The sequence below is a fragment of the Solea solea genome, chromosome 4, assembly GCF_958295425.1.
Source record: "Solea solea chromosome 4, fSolSol10.1, whole genome shotgun sequence".
NCBI classification, from domain to species: Eukaryota; Metazoa; Chordata; class Actinopteri; order Pleuronectiformes; family Soleidae; genus Solea; species Solea solea.
Window position 1 is genome coordinate 15,034,498 of NC_081137.1, and position 24,401 is coordinate 15,058,898.

General features: G+C 39.8%; 1 protein-coding gene across 5 annotated transcripts in view; it reads left to right on the top strand.

Moving 5' to 3' along the window:
* The first annotated feature begins 1,352 nt into the window (after positions 1-1,352).
* LOC131458514 (vacuole membrane protein 1-like) overlaps positions 1,353-24,401 on the top strand; it is a 62,046-nt gene continuing 38,997 nt past the window's right edge. For 3 of the 5 annotated variants that reach the window (XR_009240099.1, XR_009240098.1, XR_009240102.1), the window contains exons 1-6: positions 1,353-1,438; positions 3,206-3,314; positions 3,779-3,842; positions 9,506-9,564; positions 10,431-10,543; positions 22,799-23,002. The gene's annotated coding sequence lies outside the window, so the exon portion shown is untranslated. Of the gene's footprint in view, positions 1,439-3,205; positions 3,315-3,778; positions 3,843-7,638; positions 7,724-9,505; positions 9,565-10,430; positions 10,544-22,798; positions 23,003-24,401 lie in introns of those variants that run through there. The other 2 variants (XR_009240100.1, XR_009240101.1) reach the window with 2 other exon arrangements.

A 24,401-nucleotide genomic window follows, 5' to 3' on the forward strand; every position in this document is an offset into this window, starting at 1 on the left:
GCAAGACACTTTACCCCATGTTGAAGCGTGTGAATGGGTGAATGGAAAAACTATCGTGTAAAGCAACTCATCGAGACAAAGAAAAGCTCTCTGTAAATACAGACCATTACCAACTCTTCTTCTGATTTTATTTGGTATTAACAAGTAAAGATATTTATGGGTGTGAAGTGTAGTGGCGTAAAAGTACACAATTTATTGAAATGTATTGGAAATGTTGTGAAGTAAAAGTTAATATAAATAATGATAAATGAAATAATAAAAATGTTGTACTTAATTAGAGTAACAAAATATTTGTACTTTGTTACATTACAACACTGGTACTGCTGCTATATGGTAGTAGAGCTCCCTCTTCTGTCTGTAGCTGCTTTAAGCAGAGCCATTTCCCCTCTGACTTCTTCCTCTATAATGTACAACTTATCCTTTTTATCGGGACAAGGGGAAGATGTTTGTGGTTTAAATTCAAACCATAGTACAAAGCATACATGTACTACTGACAAAAGATCAGACAAAAAGTCTGAGGATAAAGTCTACATCTATATATTGTCTTGAGATACACATTTGGTATCATGCTATTTGTCTTGACTTCTTTACATCCACAGTGGCAGCTCACAATTAACTGATTTTTTGAGGCACACACTTAATTTCAACAATCTGAAAAGGCCCATCATGTTACTGACTATGTTAGAAATAGCCAGTAGTATAACTACTGGGACGTAACAGATTCTGCTTTCATGTAAGTAGTTAGATTTTATGACAACCTGTCTAGAGCAAATGTCACTGTGCAGAGTTGATACAGTCATTCACAGCGGGAATCGGTACGTGACACAGGTCACCTTCTCCTCCAGCTACACCTCCCCTAGAGACAGTAACCCAAAATCTCTGCATTGTGCCCATGTCCAATCACAGACGAGTTCCACAGTGGGAACAGCGTGCACCTGTGAGAGAACAATCGCCAGAAAGGGCAACAAAACACTCCTCCCATGATGATAAACAAGGCAATGCCTAGATTCAAACATGAAAATACCACCAAGGTCTTGTGTTTCTGGTTATGACCTGAATGAGCTGAGTTCTCTTTGCCCAAATGATGCCATTGTATCAATCGCTCAGAGGACTGAGAAGTGCTAGAAATGTGCTCCAGGAAAGACAGTCATTTATTTATAGGCATGTAATTAGACTTGCTCTCTGGAGGTTCCACCAAGCAAATGATGGAATCTCTTCCTCTCCCTGTGTCTCCCTTCTGTCCGCCTGCTCTCCCCTCCCCCGGCAACCCTATATCAGTTCTCTATCCCTCACTGGCCCCCTCCATCACCACACCCTATACTCAAGTTATGATGCAGCTCCTGGGTAGCGTACTTTATGCCTTGCATTGCCACTGCAGCTCCTCCACAGATTTCATTTGAGCCCCAGGTCTGGATGTGGCTTTGACGTCATCTGAACAGTGAGTTTACTTTCTCTTTGTGATGTGTTGTTAAAAATAGTAGTCTGTAACTTTACAGCCCAGCTGTGCTTTTCACTGACAAATGATAGTGTGTTTATTTGTTTTAATATGTGGAAACAGCTCATCAAGTTTCTGATCCTATGGTGGAAGTGCCCCGTGTTGAGTTTCTTGTTGTCCCGTGAAGAGTTACTCAACAGGTCTGGGATGTTTTGGTAGAAGCTATTGCGCAATCACACACTGTTGCAGCGCTGGGCTACTGTGTCGCACGCAGTCACGTTGTTATGAAACTGTTTACCAAGTATTAGCTGTGAAAAATCTTTTGAAATTTGATTCATATTGGATTCATTAATATTATTGAATAAAGTACATATTTGTGTACTTGCAGCTGAGGTGCAGGTGATTTTTGTTTGTTCCAGTTTGTGCTCCTGTAAACAAGTACAAGACATGTTTATTTGATACTATAGTGCATAAAGACTTGGCACAAAGCCTCTCGTGTCTGGTTAAGGTTTCAGCTCTTTTTTTTCAGGTCGTGTGGTTGTGGCTCTCTGAACACCTTTCAAGCCGTATTGACGTATTCTTCTCTCTGTGTGAACATTCAATTACGAAGACTCAGACCACAGTGTTGTCATAGCCTCACTGTTCAGTGCTCACAATGTGTTTGACAAAACAAATCTAAATATTGAGAATTTGACTGCTATTTTAGAAACAATCTGTCATGACAGCGGGAGAGAGGGGGATATCAAAGCATTTTCTCGAAAACCTCAGAGTGAATCATTTCCATCAAGGTACAAAAAGGTACCACGTGATTTCTCTGTGATATCAGTGCTGTACAGTGTGTGAATGTATGGAAACATGAGCCAGAGGTCCAGACCCTGGGCAACAAGAAACGTGTGTGTGTGTGTGCAACTTGGACAATTCTACCAGATGGTGCGCTGCATACCTCTGTCTTAGTGTCCCTGTCTCACTGTTCACTCCTAAGAGGCCCAAGGCTCTGCAGCATGTTACTCTTTTTGGCTTGTGCATGAAGGAAGATGTGTGCATCTTCTCTGAGGAACAGACAGACCGATGGATAGGTAGGGATGGATTGATGCGCAAAAAGTTTGCTTCAGTCTGATTCTATTCAATTGCAAGTCCCTGCATCTATGATTTGAAGACGCTCATATTACACAGTTGGTGTAGTGGTTAGAACTCTTGCCTTTGCAGCAAGAAGACCGGGTCGGAACAAGCGTCTTTGGGCATGGAGTTTGCATGTTCTCCCTGTGTGTGTGTGGGTTTTCTCCAGGTTCTCCGGTTTCCTCCCACAGTCCAAAAACATGCAATATGGGGGCATTAGGTAAATTGGACACTCTAAATTGTGTACCTTGCTGTCAGCTGAGATTGGTACAGCACCCCCCGTGACCCTCATGTGGAGGATAAAGTGGTAGAAAATGGAAGGATGGATGGAAACAGTTTAGCTGTTAGAGCAGCCATACAATGTTAGATATTGTCTTATACTCTTTTATCCATTGTTTCTTCTTTTATCTTTGTTCCTGCCACAATGTCGAGTCTCTTGGTCACAAATTAAGGTGGACTTTATATATTTATTTAGGCCTAAATGGATCATCGGTAATCTGCAGGATGAAGCAGCATGAAAACACCGGTGTGTGTGTGAGTGTGTGCAGACATGCTTGTGTGTGGAGAGTGTTTTGGGTGGGGCTGTTGTGTTTTGGGTCTGTGTTGATGATGGTGTGCTGGAGATTCGTCTCATCTTGTTCTTTTCCTCTGCAGCAAGGCCATCCTGGTGAAGGAGACGGCGGAGTGCGAGCTAAAGGTGCAAGAGGTGAACTCACTCAGAGGCGTCTTGGTGTCGAGGACCATATAACTGGAGAGCTGAGAGGTAAAAAAAAATTGAAACCCAACATACAGTCGATCAGCAGATCAAAGCACGTCAGCACTGCAATTATCATGATCTTTGGGACTCACTGTGATTCTGTTTGGACGTTTGGTGGTTTGGTTTGGAGTTTGTGTTTTTTTTTGCTTTGTTTAATCTTTTCATGGAAGATGGGATTTCATTTGTTTTACATTGTGGTTTATTCCCTTGTGTTTCATTTCTTGATTGAGTTCCTGGTTTATTTTGGTGGGTTCTTGTCAGCGTGTCTTTTCCCAGCTTTGCTTCCTGCCCTCATGTGTTTCACCTGTGTCTTGTTAGAGTCTGCTCCCTCTGTTCAGTGTCACTTTGTTTGTTCACTGCTCCTTGTGCTCCTCAGTGACTTCATCATAGCTTTGATCTCTTATATCTTTATCTCCAATAACAGTATTTTGCTTTTTCTTCTTTCTTTTTTTACATTGGTGTTATGGAAGAAATCTCCACTACTCTATTATTCAGTCTGGAGCTGCTCATCACAATTCAAGAGTGGATCTAGAGGTAAGGCCCAGGCTGGTTTATCTCTTTTCTGCAGAATTGCGCTTGACGTATTTCTTCCGTTTTACATTTGACTGCCTGTAAATGATTGGTCAACAATAGTTTACCCCTGAATTAAGAGATATGGAACTATATTGTTTGGTTTACAAAACGTCCATGTGGTCAAACTGGTAAAAGCAAGTTAAAGAAAAACAAAACTTGGGTATTATATACTTTAAGTATATAACACTGTTGATATAACATCCATCCATCTTCTACATGAGGGTTGCGGGGGGTGCCGTGCCAATCTCAGCTGACAGGGCGATAGGCAGGGTACACCCCGGATAGGTCGCCAGTCCATCACAGGGCCACATATAGAGACACACAACAATTCACTCTCACATTCACACCTACGGTCAATTTAAAGTGTCCAGTTTACTTAATCCCCAAATCTGCACGTCTTTGGACTGTGGGAGGAAACCGGAGAACCCAGAGAAAACCCACGCACACATGGGGAGAACATGCAGAAAGGCCCTTGTTCTGACCGGGGCACGAACATGGGTCTTCTTGCTGCAAAGGCAAGAGTACTAACCACTACACCAACCGTGTGGCCCGCTTTATTAAGTCATGCTATTAAATTTGAAAACCGGAAAAGAGAGTAATTTCAGCATTTTCATGTGCTGATGTCCGCGTAGCACAGCTGAACAGTGTTTGATGTTTGTTTTATTTATGAAGGTTAGTGTTGCATGTCATCAACAAGAGAGTGAGGTGGGTGTGAAGCGTTAGACACTCTCCTCCTCAGAGAAGCATGAAAGTCCAAACACACACACACGTGTAATAACCCCAGACGGGAGGTGATTTTCTCACTGCTATCAGCCTGAGAGGCTGTCTGTGTTTAGTCTTCGTTCAGAAGCCAAGCCAAGCCTTTAAAGGAACAGTGTGTAAAATGTATTGGTGTGTTGGTGAACCTAACTCAAAAGATGTTTAGTTTTGTCCTTTGTGGGCTATTGTTGTGGTCCAAAATGGCAGCTTGTGTAGAGCTGACCCAGCTCCTGATGTAAATATAAAATGCTCACTCTGGGCTAATGATAATTGTATGTTATATTACAGTATGTATTAAATTATAATTAATTATCTATCTATCTATTGTCAACCACTTTATCCTCCATAAGAGGGGTTGCAGGGCTGCTGGTGCAGCAAAAGACCGGGTACACCCTGGACGGGTCGCCAGTCCATCGCAGGGGCAACATATAGAGACGAAACAACCATTCACTCACATGCTCGCACGTTTGGGCAATTTCAAGTGTCCAATCAGCCCCTGCTCGTTTTTGGACATGTGGGAGAAAACTGGAGAAAACCCACCACACAGAAAGTCCAGACTAGGAGACGAGTGAGGCCACCGTGTGGCCCTATAATTAATCGTTATAATAAAATAAACAGTTATTTTACCTTCAATTTCTGCCAAATCAAATTAATTTCACACAGCAGACCCTAATGCTGCTAGAAGATACATCACAGGATTTGCTTTTCTTCTATCTCCTCGCGTCTTCTCGTCCTTACTGCTGCTGGAGGTGACAAAGTCTTGTCACGTAAACTATAGGCTGTATTAGAGCAAACTTGACATGACAAAGCCCCCCTCCCCCCCAGCACACACATATTGAAAAACATGTATGTTACACACGTAATCTTTGTCTCCGGGAGCTCAAAAGAAGGTCAGCGTGTACTCCCTGTGAGGCCTTTGTGGTTAAGTGTGTGAGGACAATGTGTTTATTTTCTAAACTACAAGAGGATGTGGTGAGCCGCAAGCACCGAGAGCAGTGTTTTGACTGAGAGAAGCTGCTGTTCACAGACACTCAAAACACATGGTGTTTGTAAATGCTGCAGAGGGACAAACGCAACCACATTACTGCTCAGTGTGCGAGAGTACAAAGAGACTCATCCTGAATCCCGATAGAAGTGGTTTGTAATTTACATCATGTGTATGTGGAGTCCTGAGGGCAACATGCTGTACTGTTCAGAGTTGTGGTTCTGGTGTTATAATACATAACAAGAGCTCAACCTGGTGGTGCACTCGGTTCATTCTGTGAATATGTCTTTCTTACTGTAAGCAGGTGCAGTCCATGCACTCATGACACTGTTGATTTATTGTATCGTTATCTACAGCATAGTTTTGTTGATTGAGGAGACTTTCCTGTCAATGGATATTTTAATCTTTTGTAACATTATTCATAGGCCACAATATATAATTAAACAGATATCTCAATAACCTCTACTGTGAAAGAAATTGCACTATTTTTGGGCATGTCACATGGTAGTGATGATACGGCTACCCGCAGATGGCTTTCGAGGAATTTCGAGATTTAAAAAAAATAGCTTACATCAGAATGGGAATCATTTCTGGATGTGCAGCTCATTGAGGTTGAGCAGAGCTTGAGGTTGTTGGATATACTGTGATTTGCAGCTCAATAAAAACCTTGTTTCCATTTGAGTGTGGCACTGATGCGCAGACCTTTGCTGATGGTGAGACCTACGGGGAGATTTTGAGGTGTTTATGTTCACCATGTGTTAATAGGCTCCCACCCACTGGGGGATGTACAAAGAAACTTCTGTGGATAAGCAGGAAGGCAGCTTATAGCAGTTACATTAAAATAGATAATTCCCTATGTTCTGTGTTGTATAATACTTTTACTGAGTGGTCAGAAATGTGTACTCAGTGTTAGCATATGATGATATAAAAATGTTATGGAATACCTGCTCCAGACGTTAAGTAGGCTGATCCAAACAATATAACCTTTGTTGTTGTTTTTTATTACACATTTTGTTTTCACACACCTCATGGGCTGTATTAAAGTAGTGAAAGTGTTTGCGTGGTGTTTGAAACAGCTCGAATATGACTTGTACAGACACATCTGTTTGGCTCGTCTTCTCTTAAATGCGTCCACTGCGTGACTGGCTGGTGTGCAGGTCATCAGACACACAGGCTGGCTTCACGTAACAAAAGCACAGTAAATGAGTTTTGTTAGTTTGGTTTACTTTTCATGAAGTCTTTAAAAAAGGGGGAAAAAACCTGTTAAGTCTTCTGTGCATGTTTTTGTAATGACTATAATGACGCACAGAATTTAAATCTCATTTTCTTAATCATTGCAACCATGTCCCTGCAAACTTGGCTCACTGGTTGTCAACAAATTAGTTTGTAGGGATGTCATGAGAACTAAGTGGATGCCAACGTCTTAAAAAAGTAGTAAAATAGAAGTTTCTTTCTTTTCCACTGTGATGTAAGAACCGTGAGCAGACCTTTGATAACTAAAGTCTAATCTGTGAACAGTGTCTGAGCATTTTCAAAGAGTGCCATGCCTCAAACATAAAACCCACACAATAAAGGTTCATTTTTAATTCATGTTTTTTTTTCTCAAATGTTACATGTTGTTTGCATGGATATGCACATAGATGTTTTGAATATGGTTATGATAATAAATATTATAATGGTCCCTTTGCACAGCAGCCATTTTGACAAGTCACAGTAGGAAAAATCATCGGTGTAATGATGTAATTAATGATGGGTGAGACAGGACAAGCCTAACAGTCAAATACGTAGGGCCCCATAGAAAAGGGCCCCTGGATAAATGTCCAATTATTTCAAAGATTTGATGGCAGCATTTGCTGCAAAAAGGCACAAAAGCAACACATTGTTATTAGGGCTTGGGTGTCTAGGTGATGAGGGTGGGGAGTGATGGTGAAGGTCCCTAATTAGCTTCAATTTGCCTGGGGCGCCTCAGAGTCTAGGTTCGCCTCTGTCTGTTCTGACTTAGCTCCAGTTAACGTGATTAGTAACACCTGTGCTTGTTCTGCTTGGAGAGCGTGATGACTCCCTCTGTTAGGCGCCGCTGAAGTGAAAAAGACTTCAGGTGAGTCAGTTGAAGGTGTGGAAATTTTTAATTAGGCATAGGTTTAATCAATAATTATAAAAATCTTATAATATGCGTCCAAGTAATCAACTCGTTTGTATCATTGCGCGCCATCTTACTCATGGAACGACTGAGCTAGCTGGTTAGCTAGCTAATTGGCAAACATATACGCAGCTTGTGTTAATTTACAACAAAAACGCAACTGAAGGTGACAGTGAAAAGAAAGCAGCAGCATAAAACTGTCAAGAGACTATTTCCTTCTTAATTCATTCAAATAAAAGTTGGTTTACATGTTTATTTTTGGAATTAATAACTAGCTAGTATATGCAAGCTAGTTGCATGCAATATTGTATGAGAAGCAGTTTAAGGCTGAAGGAACTACCATAATATGATGTACTGTAACTCTTTGAGTATCAACACTTAAACTAGATAGATAGGTATCCATTGGCTAATTTACATCTATAGTCCACAGGCAGGCTGATGGAATATACACAGACAAGAAAGTAATTAAGAAACAAAGAAATAAAAACGACAAGATAGGGAAAACAGCATAGGCTGTGTTCCAGTTAACATAGATGGACTACTAATAAGGCAAAATATGTGTACTCAATATATGATAACTGTAATATACCTAGTATGCAGCAACAAGGTCAAAGAACTATATAACTATTGAAAACAACAAAAAAAGAATCAACAGAGTTCAGAACATTGAAAAAGAACATTTAAAATTATGTTAAATTAAAGTTGGTCAAAGCACACTTGCAGATGTTTTTAAAGAACCACCACTGAAAAAGCCAGGGCCCCCATAGAGTATTGTCTTTCAAATCGGGATCCTGAGGGTTCATAGCACACTGTCATGTGGTCTGAAAGTTGACATAAAAAAACACCATATATATATATATATATATATATATATATATATATATATACACACACACACATTTTATATTGTTTATTATCATATTAAACTATGCATAAGTGTGTTATGGAGCCAGTACCTTCACTCAGTTGCGCCTTAATTCTTCCCCCCCCCCCACCCTATGCCATGCATGCATGAAAGACACCCTTTGCTAAGGACATGGGATTTAATGTGGTCATTCAGAACAGTATAGTCAGCAGTCATTCTGTTGGCTTCCAAAAGTAGTGTGTGACTACATGGCACAGTGTAAATGTCTTGTCTATGAGATGAAAATTAATTAAAGCTAGAATAGACAGGTTGTTGACTTAAACTTGTCATTATGATGTTAAAGTTGATTGCACAATGAAATGGTGACAGGAAAATGACACCATCCACATTTATATTGATTGATTATATTGATATTGATGTAAGACTTGATTTCAGCATATTCTTTTACCCAATGGGACACACAAATGATGACCAAAATAACATGAAGGAACTATTAAGGAGCTATTCTGTGGTAGTGTTATACAACACCATCTTGTAGGTAAAGCACTTTGTTTCCTGCTACTACTCAGTCTTTACAACAAACAGGAACTTATGGGGATGTGAAATTTGTTTGTTGCCCCCTAAACATTGTCAGTTTTCCCACCCTTGCTGAAGTATACTTTTGTACTGTCTTTTTAAAACTCTGAATATTATGTACTTATTTTGTGAAGCCAAGGCTTTAGAGGTTGGACAAGTGACAACATTACATAGCATGGCAGGTTAGAGCTTGGCTTACAGTTGATACATATGCCATTCAACTATAGTCCATTTATTTGTGCAGTGGCATGTGTGATCAAGTTTGATTATAATGACTTTTTTCTTCTTTTTTTTGGTAGCTCACAGATCGGGATTTACCCTGCAGGAGAGAGGACTAACCAAATTAATGGCATATCTAGTGAGTGTTTGTGTTCATACGTGCTACACATTTCCCCATGTTTAATTTCATATATTAATCTCCTATGTGCACATGTCAAAGTTCTGGGTAAACCACAACAGACTTTGCTATGGACCTAACTGAAACCCTTTCCCTTTCCATTTTCCCACTTCTTGTGTGTTTCCTGTCATGAGCTGTAATATTTTGAAACCCACAGCCACAAAATGTTTTCTATTTTTTTAAATGTTATACACAAACTGAAAGAGTTGCATAATCAGTACTCAGTAACTATGTGTAATCTCTCAATGCTGGCACCTCACTTACCAGCATTCTTTCAGCAAATAGAGGTGCAGTTTGTACTGTTTTTGTTTTTGTCAGGTTTCCTGGGAAATGGAGTCTTTGGTCAGAGACCCCCCCTTCCCCATATTTCCCCACTTGTCAATCCCTTCCACCCCTCTGCTGCCTTCTTCCCGTAATCTACACTTTCTGTGCCTCTTCCTGAAAACAACCTGCCTTGGCTCAAGGAAGGGTGTGTAAAAACAGAGTGATAGATGGAGCGATAATAGTGGAAAGAGAGAGAAAGAGATCTTGGCTTACCGAACTTTACTAGTTGTGTAAGAGCATTCCTACCCTACGGCTCTGTCCTCTCAACTCAACAACAACCTCTGTCTCTCTCTCTTTCTCTTCTCCTCCCTCTCTTTCTCTACAACACTTGCCCTCTCCCACCCTCCAAAGTGCCCTCTGTGTTGCACACTTTCATTCTCGTACCATCTCTCTCTGTATGAGTCTGTCCCTCCCCTCCTCTCCCCAACACTTCTTGTTTTTCTCACACTCTATGCATGTGTCTCTGCCATGTGGTTGACTGCCCCACTCTCTTGCATCCGCAGTATGTGCGATATATGGAGAGAAAGACGCTGGGGTGCACCTCTACTGGGTCAACCTGGGCATCCTCTCCTCGGTGGGTCTTGGCACTGGTCTGCACACCTTCCTCCTTTAGCAGGTAAGACAACAGTTTTCTCTGTGTTTCTCCACAACACGTTGTCCCTCACTTCCACACTGCAGTTATTCATTTGCCTCTGCATGTTTATGACGGAGCTGAAATGCAAACACAGCGGATGATGGTGGTGGAGTGACGCAGGTCTCAAAAGGCTGTGTTGATGCTGTTGTTGGGTTGTTGCTAAGGCTTTAATTCGGGCGTTATTAAAAGCTTTCGCAGGCTCCTCGTGCACTTGCACATGCATATTCGCGTGCATTTCAGAGTGGGTTGGAGATGAATAGAGGCTGTGGTAGCCACACTGTTTTGACAGGCAGTCCAGGAACAATCGCACTCACTGACCCCTCTGACTGAGTGCACATGAGGATAAAAACATTCTCCCTCCCCCTTTCTAGTTCTTTCTCTCTCCTTTCTCCCCTCTCCCCTGCTCCCCACTGAGTCGCTCACTCTCACTTTCTCTTACACTCCCTCCCCTTACTAGTTTGTTCCTTTTTATGTCTTTCCCTTTCTTAGTCCCCCCTTTTATGTGTGTTTCTGCATGTTTTCAAGTTTCTCCTCCCTGTGTTTGCTCTGTCCAGAGCGTAGGGAGGTGTTGGGTCTCTGCTGCTGATCAGATCATGGTTTAAAAAACATCTGCTTGTGTTCACTGCTCTGAGTCCATCTGTCATCGGGTCCACTGACATACTCATGTGGCTTGCCCAGTGGAGCTGAACTGGAAACTTTGAAGTGCATGTCCTCCATTCTCCTGTTTTTAAAAGCCAGACTGTGGTGCTGCAAAATGTAATTTGAGAGATTTTTCTACTCTTCCCCAGTGGCTCATCTAATTTTTATAGAAGGTTTAATATGGGATGTCGCCATCTAGTTGAGAGTAACTGCTACAGCAGGTTGTGGTGTCATTGAGTTCATGACAGAACTTGGTGCTCCTTGCTGGAGCTGCCATTGGGCATTTTATTCTTATAGAGTTTGACTGATAGTTTATTTTAAAAAGTAATACTAGTGAACATGTTTATTTAGTTCACTAATAAATGCTTTTATAAATACTAAATGTTGAATTAAAAAAGTTATAAATTTCACTTGCTTGTAAATAATTAAAAAAAATGTTCGGGTTTCCCACCAATTGGACTTATAGAATGGAAACATAGTATGAAACAGAATGTAAGCCTTGAGATATATACACATTGTATGAACAGACTGATTAACCAGATCATTTGTGCTTGGTGAAATAAATGATCTGGTGGGACACTTTGAAAGAAAATTTAAAAGAATTAATTGGATTTTAGAAATGTAGTGTAATATTCAACTGAGTTGCTTTTTGTTTGAACTTTTGTCATTTCTGTCTATTTTCATTCTTGTAGAGGCAGAGCAAGCCTCTGAACAGTAGTCAAGCTGCGGATGTTGTGGTCATGTGTCTGTGCTTTAACCATTAGACTACTGGGCTGCCTCTATATTGGCCCCATGTTATTGCGCTAACCATATTTGTTTTTATAAGAAACTCTGTCTGATCTCGTATCTGTTTCCTCTCTTCAACTGTGAGCCTATACCACAAGTAAGAAGCACAAAACTGACCTCGGAGAATTATAATGATATATCTTCTTTTCTGTAGAAACACTCTTTAAAGAAGGGAGTGAGATTCCTCAGTGATTTTGTAGATTTCTGGGTCCTGATGAGATATTTCTGTTTTCTGATGGTAAAAAAGTTTAAGAATTTTTGTGGTAAGTGGACTGTGGTGAGTGCCAGCAGACATGTTGTTCCGTTTTCAGGAACTACGACTGGGTCAGTGACTATAAATGGGTCAAACAGAACACTTGCTTAGATGTCGCCACTAATTAAAGATTCTTAACACTTGCAGTTCGACCTTCCTTGCCTGGTTTTTGTCCTTTCCATAAGACTTAATAATATGCTAGAAATAAAAACTGAAGTGGGCCCGGGTGTTTACCAGGTCTTGACTTTGATTTATGCCCATGTCAACATTTGGAAAGAACACCACCACAAGTATTATGTAAGTGGTATACAAGTGCACCACTCGAGATATACAGCAGCTTAGTGGAGCTTAGTGGAGTGAATTTTTACTGCAGTTCGGTAAAACAACTCAATGCTTTTTCTCTTCAGGAAACTGCCTGACTTTGAGCAACCTAACAGACCTTGAGCAATTAGTTGATTGGTTGATTAGATGGCCCACAAATTTTATGGCAAAAGTTTTGAAAATATATCCATATTTTCATACAGGCAATGAAGAAATTGAATGTTCTCTGGTTATCTTACTCTTATTAGTCTCAGATTCTTTGGAGTTTGCACAGTTGGTTGTGCAAAACAAGACTAAGATTTAAAGATGTCACCTTTTGCTAACAGGAAGAAGTGGTGGATATGTTGTATATCAAAAGACTGATAACATAATTATAGTATTGAGAGAATGTAACTTTGATATTTAAGTGCTGAATTGGAATTTTTCAAGCGACTAAGCAAATAGAATAAACCCAGGTGTCAGGTTTTCAAATATGGAGACTTTCCAATTGTAAAAAAATATATTAATTGATAAATACACTAGTTATACATTTAAACATAAAACATACACAGCTGTTCACAAATGTTCAATTTGCTGTCAGTATGTAAACTTGATGTTATGTTTTATATATACAGTATGTGTGTGTGTGTATATGTGTATATATATATATATGTGTGTGTGTGTGTGTATGTATGTATGTATGTATGTATGTATGTATTTATGTATGTATATAATTACATTTTATTAGCTAGGGACAAAGATTGGAACTTAGCGTTTGGCTAGAAACCATTTTATGAAGAACATTTGTTGAACCAAGTTTTATAAATAACATTGGATTCATATTATTAAAGACAAAAACTGAGGTCATTGCCATGAACAGTCAGTAGAGGGTACCAGTGATCTTAAGATCTTAAGATTAGCCTGAAAATTATAGATAATATTATTAGAGAAATGTATTGTCTGAAAATGAAGCTCTAGAAAACACAAGAGACCTTGAAAGCAGTTTTAGTTGTGTTTTCTATTAATTCTATTAAATATTTCAAAATATTTCTACTTTTGGAAAAAAAACGAAAACCTGACATGTTAGTCTTCAGAAGTGGCACGTCTCTTAACTACAAAGGTAACAGGAAGTACTATTTTCACATGACACCATGTAACTGTGGTATGTCATGTCATTATGCATCTGCATTTCTTTCATTTTAAAAGACCTTTCTTCTCAGTTAAAGCTAATTATTTAATTTTGTGTTCTTTCACTGAATAGAGCTCTGGATGTCATGACCCCATTTGTTAACACTGACATGGTGGCAGGAAAGCCTCTCCAAAAATGAATGGTGTCAAGCCGCCGGAGTGCACTGTGCACTTAAATCCATGGTGATCGAGCAATATATTGGACAGACTGACTATAACTGACCCTTTTAATACCCACACAATGCTATTCGAGTATGAAAACAGCCAGAGCGAGACTGGTTATTATTTCAGACTTGTAGTATTCTGACATCTTATCTTTCATTTGACTTTTTATAACATTTTATCTTTCTGATAAATTTTCCCTCATTCTACTCTGGAAAAGCTTAGAACCATGCTTCTCAAACTGTGGTACGTGTACCACCAGTGGTCTGCAAGCTTCCTCTGGTGGTACTTGGAGGAAAATCTGAGAAACTGTTCTACTGTATATATCGGGGTATGTGATGAGCTAGAGAATGAAACAAATAACAAAACAAACAAAAATATGATCATATTTTAAGTATATGTGAGGATGATGAGAGCAAATTTTCTTATTGGGAATAAATCTGCCTCCTGTGAAAAGTCTGTAGCTGACTTTGATCGGCCTATTTATTTTGATATTTGTGATAATGGTGTTACTTTGAGAGCTCAATATTTTATTGATCTCACATCACATGAACAACTAATTTAGTTAAATCATTAATGTTAGTTACTGTTGGATTATGTACCTGATATGAAGTGATCACTACACAAGTGATGTCTTCCTCGTTTTCTATGCTCGCATTGAGCTTGTTTTACTGTATGACAGTGATCCACCAACATTGCCTTTCTAGGTTTTTGTGATCCTGTAAGATAACAGCTTCTTCCCATCTTCACTTTTTATGATTACAGCTGGCAAAAAGTTGACTTGCCTAACCGACTGCCTTGTATACATGCTGACGATATGGCTATGGAAAGTGCAACTTCCTGCCAAAATGGGAATTGTTTTGATTCCGATTGTTGCATGATGGGATTTATTGTTGTAAGCTACTGGAGTTCTCCTGGGCATTGCCAAATTTACCTTTTTTAAAGCTACATAACAAATTTCACAGATAATGGGAGTATTAAAATAAATGACCACAGCACACACCCATTGTGATTGGTGTTGTTTAAGTTAGATTATGAAAGTACTTGAGTCACCAGCAGAGGGGGTTGCAGAACTAGTAACATGTTTAACACCCTGGTTAATGAAAGCAGAGCAGAGCAGAAGTGGCAGCTCTCCTGTTCCCTGACATGGGCAATTGCTGCCCTGTGTCTCCTCTGTGTTCGCATCCTGCTGAGACTGCGGGAGATTATTGTACATGGACAGAACTGTTTAATGGAGAAAGATAAAACCCTGCAACTCAGGCGTAGAGAAGAGGAAAAAAAAGTAAACTTCTTGGCACACCATCAAGTGTATTTTATCCAGCTGCTCTGAGGGAGGAGGTAGTGGGTGGGTGCTTACAATACAGACCATGAAAACAATAAAATCACAGGAACACTGGAGGGATCTAATTTCGGCAGAGGTTGTGGAGGCGAGGATTGGTACAAGCACACGAATGCTTGGTGCGAGTCCTGCACCTGCACATGTTGTTCGCCATAATGACTGCGAAGATCACAACTGTGAGTGGGACAGTCTTTCATCCCCACTTAAGTTTTTAAGCTTTCCTTTTCCAGTGACAACTGACCTCCATAATCCTCTTTTAAATGAGACGAGGTTAGCAATGAGTGTGACTCTTGAAAGCTTGGGAATGTTGTAAATATTTTAGAGGAGAGCTCATCTGAGTCATCCACCATTAAATTACTTTCAGTAATGGCTTTTGCCATTAAGTCATTATGGGCAGCATGAAAATTGTTGTGCTCAAAGTTAAATCAACAGCAACAAAGAATTAAAGTCATTATAATTGAAGCCGCGCATGTTACTGTTTACATAATAGCAACTAGGGTAGACTTCTTTTTTTTTTTCTCTCTCTCTCTTGGCCTTGAGCTGTTTTATGAGTGAGAGGTGTAACATGTTGCGTCCCTCTGAGAGCATAAATGTCAGCAGCCACTAGGGAAAAAACAATACTGATCCTCTGGGATAAGGTTTCTAGCGTGTTTATGACTCATGATTTACAGTCCCTTGTCTTTCAAAAAGTAAACCAGTGGCTCATCTAAATAAAGGAACATTCTGTAGTTTTCTACACTCAGTTTCTTTTAGGATTGCTAAATTACAGGTTGCAGTGGAGGTTTGTGTAGAATATACAGATTTTCCCCAGCAAACCCCCTAACATTAAGTTTTGGCTGTTGGCAATTACCAGGAGCACGGCTTTAATTAGTGCCAACTATCGCAGGCAGGGCTGAGCAGGTCTGAGAGTGTGGCTTCCACACACTCTCCATGCACAGTTGTTACCAACACTGTGGTATGGTCCTAAAAGTCGTGCTGCTCAGATGTCATTATACAGTTAAGGGCACTGTGCCCACACATATGCAGTTTGACAATAACGTGCCGGAAATTTGCTCACCTGACCCATGTGAGGCTTTTACAGTCACCATCCTAGCAGAGCAACTCACACCTTCACATTTATGTACACAGAAACCTGCTTTGAGTTGTGAGTCACACACTCCTGCCGCTTTGTGATTTTAATCATTTAATTGTTAATTAAATGTGATCATCACTTTTAAATCATTATTTTTGTTTCATGTGGTTTCTAAATTTAAACTTAATGACTCTTCACAAACTTTGAATTTTCTTTATCTCACTACATATGATCCTGTTGTCAAATGTGACTCATCACAGCATAATTGTTCTCCTGTTCGTTATTGCATACATGTTACCCGGAACATGAGTGACGCATCAGGATCAGTTTCAGTAGTTCTTTGACAAGCTGAAAAGCTGCTCTTGACTCACCACTGGCTGGCAGTAATGGATCTCTCACTTAAACTTCAACACCTCTTGAATTCAATTTGAAGCCATTCATTTTTAACAACATCTAGATAGAGTGTCAGAAATGTATCGCTTGGTTTTATCCTGCCTCAGTATTAGTTACATACCATTAAGTTCAAATTTTATGCTGGTAATTGTCACAATTTTGGTTTCACGTCTTTGGCAAAAAAGAAGAAAAAATACAAGTGCCACAAATGCTTTCATTCATAATTTTTAAGTAATTAATTTCCTCCCTTATAAGGATGGAGACTAGCATCTCCCCCTACGTCTTGTGACTTACTCATCTTCTCCAATCATCTTCAAAGACAAATACCATAGAGCTGTGTAAATGGAAGCTTTTGTGTCTTTGTGTGTATGATGTTTATAATGGCTTTTCAGTCTTAACTGTCACACCTCAGTCTTTCTGTGTGTTTGAGGGCACAGGAGTCATGCTAATACTGAATACAATTACCATTTGCTCAGAAACGCACACAGTGAGAAGCCACAGGAAGCTAATCCTGCGGCTGCCACCAAAATGCCCCTTGTGTGCAGCCAGTCTGGAATGGCATCAACAACTCTGCCAGAACCTGACCAGACCAGAGCCAGAGCGCTGCTGGCAAACTGAAGGTGTTTTTTTAACCATAGTTTTGTTATGAAATTCTCTATAAAGGTCATCATACCACTGCAAACCTTTTGGTGGATGTGTTCCTATGTCAGCTCTTTTTTCAATTGTGGAAAGTAACATTTTATTTCCCTGTAGTAGCTTTGGTTTTATACTTTTATTTTTCGTGATTTGAGCTGACGCTAGTCTTTGTGTTTAATGTGCCATTTTTCCGTGCATGAATAATAATTTTGTATAATTGTGAAAAAGTCCATCACAAAGTCCCAAAGTTCAGCAATGTCTTCAAATTGCTTACTTTCCATATGTTTTGTAAAATGCTTTATTTAACAATTAACCTTTAATCAGTTATGATTATTTCAGATCTAAAGATTAAGGAAAGATGATTGTAATAAATTGGAAAATTTGTATTTTTTTAACAATATTTTAAATTAATAGATTTAAAAATAATCAATATGTTCATGTGTGAGTTAGGTCTTATGTTCCATTTGTTACTTAAATTAAACAGTATTCATGATGTGTTGGATACTAAAAAAAAAGTTGTTTTTTAATTATAGAGGATTGTGGATTATGGCATAACAGTAAAAAGCAAAATGTTATAACAATTATATAAATTATATACTAAGTATACAACAATACTTAGTAATTTGATTCCAGAAACATGTAGACATTCATTTTCCCTTTTAGTAATGTAAGGTTTAATATCAGCTTTCAGTCATTTTGATTGATATAAAGTGTATAATCCATCAGAGGTGGTCAGAGTGAGTGTGTCATCATCGACAGGTTTCTGAACATATGGCAATATGGTTCAACCCCTTTACCCCTGCAACATCTGTGTGTGTGAGTGTGTATGTGCACCCACACACATTCACTACCCACATCTATCCACCCCTGCCCCTCTGTCTGTGCTCAATCACTGACCTCGGTCCAGCTTTCTCAAGCCTCCCCCCAAGATCCTGACCTGGGCTTCTTCATAACAAACTAACCTCAAATGTTTGTCCTGTTTCGCCTCCAGCAGCTTCTCACTGCAAGAAGTGGTTAACAGGTTATGCTAGCCGGACCATGTCTGATGTGCTTAAATGGTCCTTGACAACCACAGCGACCTGTTAATGACTGGACTGTCCTGTGGCCGTGGTCACTGAGAACTGGTCAGTTTCTGGTCACCCTTTTAATATTTGGTTTGGGGATTTGGAAACAAATACATTTGCTACCATAAACTAAGAAGAAATTGCAATGCCACAACTGGTGGCTTGGGTGATTATGGGATCCTTCGTCTAGGGTCCCACATTAATAATATAAACATTGGAGAATTTTCCCTTCCTATTAGATTTTTAATCAACTGGATCATGGCCAAGATTAAGTTTTTGAAAAACATTCAGTGGAAAAGTAATCCAGTGTAACTTTTCCCACACTCAAAATATTTGATTGTGTCACTGCTTTTGATTGTGTGAAATGTTGTAAAATGTATCACGAGTGCATTCATTCCACTGCATATGACTGAATACTAGAGAGAAGACATGTAATATAATCATTCAAATGAAAAAATTATGCAGTGCACTTGGATCATCAAACCTATTATTAAATAATAATGTTAACATAGTGTCTACTGAGCTGATACAAATTACACTGTCACAGTGATACACAGGGAAACATTGTTAAACAATTCAAGACTGCTAAAACAATGATGCTGGATCCTGTGTAGCAGAGATGGTGTTTGACACTCTGTCAGTGCTTCTTCCTGGCAGCAGCTATGACCTGCCAGCTTTCACATCCTCCTTCAATGGACACACTGATGTACTCTTTGTTCTCACTGTGGCACTGAGAGGAAGCTCCTTTTCCGCTCATGTGCTGCAGTGCATGTGGCAGATCCCATGTCCAGGATAGATGGATACATTTACTACATGTCAAAAGATATTAGTTTACCTTCATTATGTTGATCCATGTGCATAATGCCAACAAGATGGGGCATATATAATGCTCTAGAGTGGGAAGAGCGGTCAAACACAAACCAGTGGGACCATTTAGTTAAATACCTTTTCTGTTGGGAGATGGCCTTTGATAATCCATCCATCCATCCATTATCTACTGCTTTATCCTCCACTGGTGGGTCGCAGGGGGGTGCTGTGCCAATCTCAGCTGACATAGGGCAATAGGCGGGGTGCACCCTGGACAGATCGCAGGGCCACATATAAAGACACATAACAATTCACTCTCATATTCACACCTACGGTCAATATAGAGTGACCACATTACCTAATCCTTTAATTTTTGGACTGTGGGAGGAAGCCGAAGAACCCGGAGAAAACCCAAGCACACACAGGGACAACATGCAAACTCCATGCAGAGAGGCCCTTGTTCCAACCAACATTTTAACAATTTGGGAAATCACAGGATGTGGTCCTGTAATCAACATTTAATGAAACTGTTCAGAAGAGAATTCCAGTATTAATCTGTGGTTGTGTTTTCAACTGTCCATATTAACTACATTTCTTGATAGCCTTAATGTTTTTAATTGCTGTACTGCTTCAAAAATAGATTGATTTTAAACTGTATGATGGTTAACATTATTTATGAAAAACACATTTCAGATTGAGTAATTTCTTCCCATGGCCTAAACTCAGGGATCTGCTTTAAAACACAAGGATGCACAGTAGCTCCAGGTGGGATTTTAATTACGGGCATAGCAGCACGCTTAATGAAGAACAGTAGGCTGTGGTAGTTATTGGGGTGGGGGAGAAAAATTACCCACATTAACACTCCAGATGGGATTAAAATCACCAAATAAACTTGTAATGTTTAAATCACCACCTCCCCTAGAGAAATAAATCCAGTCTGAAGGGGGCTTTATATGACAGCCTGACTAAATTTTATAGATCATACTTTAAAATATCTTATGCTCAAACTCTTACTTTGGTTATTTGTCGGTAGATTTTTACTTTGACTATGTCCTCCCTCTGGCATGTGCTGTGCTCTGTCAACATACATGAAAACACATTTGGACTAACCTACACACTTAATTACCAAGTCCAAACTGTGTGTTACTCCTCATGTGCTCATGTGGGGATTCCACTCGTTTTGCGAGGCCGAGAGACGTTCTGTGCAGGTCGCCACAGGAATGCCAACAATGTTGCCTCTACTAAAGACCCCACAGGGTCAGAGGGAGTAAATTTGTCTCGGCGCGGATGTGAATTTAAACCTTTGGCAGAACTTAAAATAGATGCAGGTAGGACGTGGACTAGTTATCTCGACACACACACACACACACACACACACACACAAAACAACCCTGCCTGAATAAGATGTATTAGATGAACTGTTGCTGTCTATTCTAGATAAAAACAATATAACCTTTACCATCATTATTATCATTATTCATCTTTTATTGTGTCCTACTTGTACAGGAGGGTGTTTTTTTGCCTGTTTATCCAAATGTGTCATCAAGCTGTGAACACAATGAGACATAAGGCAGTTACCTGGCTATTGTGGGCTGATTTGCAGATTAATGGTGAGTCACCTGTACAACATGAGAGGACTGGGCTTTTGTGTAAATGGAGAAGCAATGACACAGCATTAAGCAGAGAGCGAGAGAGAGAGAGCAGAGAGAGCAGATACTCCAAGTCACGCAACACTTGCTGTTGGCAGGCTTTCTGTGTGTGTGTTTAGTAAACACACATTACCTGAGATAGAGTTGGAAAGTGTGAGCAACAGGAATAGTCTTTCTTGGCCTGACAAACATTTGTCTGTAGGTAAATGAAATGTGTGTGTGTGGATTTCAGGGCAGTGTGATCTCACTGGAGTTGGTGGGGAGTATTTGAGGCCATGGAGAATCCAGTCTGACTGGGTCAGTGTTGGGAGTTTCTTGACTTCGCTCTCTGGGTCACTGAAAATCCCCCCCCCAATTTACTTAGCATGTTATAATGTTTACTCACTCAGAAATGAAGTGTGTAGGTGTTTTTTTTTTTTCCTGTTGATGTAGTAAATGTAAAAGCTATTGAGCATCCTTACTAATGCTGTGTGTAGAAACAAGTCTGTGTCATCTATAGGGAGTTAACTGAGAAAGCTTTGCTGTTTCCTGTTGCCTCACACACCACTGTCCTGCCCTCCCACGTCTCGTCTTGTCCCATCCTGCCTTGTCCAATAAAGCACCGGAAGTTCCAGCCCCACCCCAGGCCTGTGAGATTGCAGTGGTGCTACATTGCGTAATGCCCAACTGCCCCAGTGCGTCACAGGGAGCACCCTTCCTACACACATACGCATGCATGTAAACACATGGAATACACACCGAGTATACAGAGCTGTCATTTCATATCCAGCTTGATGATTGCTCAGTAGGTCACATGCATTCAACTAGAGGAAATGCAGAGTCACATGGCCTTTTTTATTGGACTACAACTACTACTTGGTCGATATTGTGCTCTGAAAATTATTGTTCACCTTGACTGTTATAATGGCCATGGTACTATGTTCCTCTCAGACAACATATTCGATAAATAAAGTGACCCTGCAGGAATAGCAGCAAAAGCAGATTTCACAGGGACTGCTTAAATCCTCTTCAAACCAGGTGTGTTTTTAAATGAACTTGAGCCATTTGACCATAAACCCCATTGTGAGGCGGCAGTGGAAAGTGGAAAGACATCAAATGAGTAATGTTGGTGCTTTATTTCAAAATGCCAGGAGTGTGGTGAAATTTCCCCTTTTGATATATTTCATTTAGGTTTTCCTGAGTGATTGCATTTGATTTGAATGTGTGTGGCCTCTAGAGTCTCTCAGTGAAACAGCATTGTGGATATTGGGATGACTTGTTCGGATTAAAGAGTAAAAAGCTGGCAGATGTCGTAATTTTCAACATGCAGCAGAAATCCAACCTGCACTTCTCTTCATTCGTTTGATTCCTTTGTTTTCTATCTGGAAGCCTTTTCAAAATGAGCAAAGGAAACAGTCAGAAATGTAAACCAGACCAGGCCTTATCAAACACACTAACTCCTTTAGTATGCTAACGTCTTATTTTTACTGTGGGAAGAGTCAAACATACATTGTCTAAAGAGAGTCTGAAATTAGAGCATGCTTCTGCTCTGACAGCAGTGGAGAGAATCAGGTTTTAAAACCTCCATGTTAATGAAACACAGCATATTATGCATGTATTACTTTTTTATTTTGCATGGGTAAACAAATGTGAGTATGCCAGTTTCTGTGGCCTGACTTTGGCCGCCATGGGGCCTTAATTATCCTGCGGATTTATTTTATTCCTTTTGTACAATTAAATAACTTGTTTTTCGGCCTTTCTATTTGATTTATGTAGCAAAAAAAAAAAACTACAGAAGAACCTGGCCCACGGCTATCTTTATTCAGTATTTGACTCATTGCTCTCACTCTTTCTCTATGGTAATAAAGAGGGGTTCTTCCTCTGACTCAAAACCCAGCAGGTGGATTCACTCCTTGTTCTCTTTTTTCTCTTTATCTTCCTTTCTGTTTCTGTCAACCTCTTTTTCTCAGGAACCATACATTGCATCTGTGATGCAGCTCGGGAGTTCCCCAAACCACCCCATCCACACCAAGTCATCTGTTCATCTGTCCCCATGATCATGTACCTTGCTAGGCTCTGATGCTTAGCAGGTGGGTGTGGAGTTAGACACCGCCCTGAGAAGCGCTTTTCTTTGGACCATCATTTCCAAAGTCCGTCTGGAAGCTTAGATTTGGGTGAGTATCTGTCATACACTGGTTGTGCATACTGTAGACCGGAAGAGTAAAAGAGCAGGCAGTTGCAGGATCTGCACAAAGCAAAGCTTTTAAAAAGATTCCTCATGGCTCAGTATTGGTCACAGTTTGCCACGACCTTGCACATTCACCACAGCTTTGACCAGTATTCAGAGAGAGTGCTTTGAAATATTGTTGCTGTCAGGTGAAACCCTCATATCTCCCAGATGCAAGTTTCTCAGAAACGAAGAAATACAGTCTTGTCCTCAGATTAACCACCATGCATTTTTTTAATGTTTCCAGTGGGTTTTTGTCACTACACAGAGTCTGGTAGAAACATGGAAATTACCAGAATTGAGGGCTTTTAGAGACATAGTTTTCCAAGTTCAAGGAATTTGTATGCCAAGGACTCCAAATTGGATGCACAAATCAAGCTACAATTTTTTTTCTTAGCAAGCATGCAGTTTATGGTGCAGTAACAGATCTATGTGTATGCTCTGCCTGTTAACATTTACATAGAAAGATCTTTTAAGTCTTTGAGTTATCAGCGTGTGACTGTTGATGGCACACTAGTGTTGTCAAATTAAGAGGTGTGACATGTTAGCCAACACCAACTGTGTCCTAACCCACCAAGCTGGCTCCCCCATATACAAAGACAATTATCTTTGGCTTCCTATAGTGCTGATGTAAACATGTAATTTCTGTATTTCCTACCTTTATACTAGGGGTGTTTGGATCAGTTTTTATTGTTGTTGCTTATCCACACCAAAATGTTTCCGTTTTAATCATTTATTTTTTATTTGAATCAAACAAGAAAGAAAATATTCACAGTTAAGGAAATGAATAAAATCTGAGAACTTGTTTTTTCCTTATTTAAAAGTTAATCAAATACTTGATGATAAATGATGTTATTGATGACGAATCAGTTAATTGATGAATCATTGCAGCTCTCAACAGAATTGCAGTGGCGCGCTTTTTGTCAGCTTAAGGTCGTCATGTGCAATGTGCGAACAGATTAGTAATACCTAGACCACAAACATACAGGGATGTGAGGGATTTGAATGCAGTTTTCTCACGCAGAAAACTGTGTCTAGCTTGAAACAATAACTATTTAACATAACCAACCTTTTAGATCTCTGAAATTCATTGGGTTAACAATATTTTGGTTAGTTTTCTTTATCAGAGATTTCCTTAAAACATAGAGAGCAACCTGCAAACTGAATTCTTTCAGACACCAGGTAAACCTGACCAGTAAAACCAGACCAGTCAAGCCACTAGTACTTGTAACTGTGTGGAGAATTGTCTCACAGGTTTTGCATCGTCTGAATATCTCTTCTGATCAGCCTTTTCTGTAGACAACTGATCAAACTAATTAGAACATGCAGTTTATCATATGATAAGT